The sequence below is a fragment of the Frankliniella occidentalis genome, unplaced genomic scaffold (assembly GCF_000697945.3).
Source record: "Frankliniella occidentalis isolate FOCC.00 unplaced genomic scaffold, Focc_3.1 Scaffold283, whole genome shotgun sequence".
NCBI lineage: Eukaryota > Metazoa > Arthropoda > Insecta > Thysanoptera > Thripidae > Frankliniella > Frankliniella occidentalis.
The window spans coordinates 140,245-141,348 of NW_026267409.1; positions in this window are offsets into that span (position 1 = coordinate 140,245).

A 1,104-nucleotide genomic window follows, 5' to 3' on the forward strand; every position below is an offset into this window, starting at 1 on the left:
TTATCTTATTTAATTTAAATATTTATGGTATGACTAGAAAATAGCTATTAAAATTATCTGATGTCTTACTTGGAATGCATGTAAAGTGGACTTCTCTTACAAGAGGTTTTAAACGTGATGAGTCATTAGTAAAATTATAACGGAATGATAGAACACGACGTCTCAATGTAGCTAACATTATTTTATGGGCACCACTAGGAAGTAGAATTGGTGTAAGCGAGTAGACATTGCCTTGTGAGGGTAGTCCTACATAATGAGCATCAACAAGGTGCTCCATTTTGGCCTTACGAAAGGTTATAATCAGAAAAATTAGGAGAAGACTGTTTATCAACAAATATCAAAATGTGTTGAATAGCTCAAAATAATTTTGACAGAGGATGCCACAAATTCTGAAAATCCTGAAATGAATTCGATGACGTATAGAATTTTGTTATTTGCGACTGCGGTGTCTACGTTCACACACAATCACAAAAAAAATTACTTTTGTCAACCAGCTGATCGCAGCAGAAGCAACAGAAACACAACCATAACCCCTCCACCCCTCCCACTCTACCACGTTTCACAGACAGGGCAAACAAACCAACGAACACAGTATGTCACAATTTTCTTATATATATGCATATAAAGGTAAAGTTTTAGTTAGAATATGCACAGCAGTAGTCTAGAGGAAAGAAATATACGTGCAAACAGGTGGAAGTATACCAATCCCAAGTTAGTTTGAGGCAAGTCGAACCCTAAACAACGTATCGTAGGTTGGCAACACCGACATTTTCTACCGTTGTCGGGAGGCGAACCTCGCCTAGCCCGTACATTGTGGTTCCAAATGCAGCGCTCGTCCACTCGCTGGGAGTCGTGGCGTACTCCTGTAATCCAGCTACTTGGAGGCGGGAAGTCGAGGATGGTTTGAGGCTGGGAGTCCTGCTGCGCAGTGAGTCATGTTGACTGGGCGTCCGCACGAAGCTCGTCGTCAATATGGATACCTTGGAGGAGTCCGAGGTAGCCAGGTTGGTTTAGGAGGGGCGGACCGGGCCAGGGGGGTAACCCAGCAGCCAAAAGTCCCCGCGGTGTGCAGTCGTGGGATCGCGCCCGGGAGTGGGAGCTGCG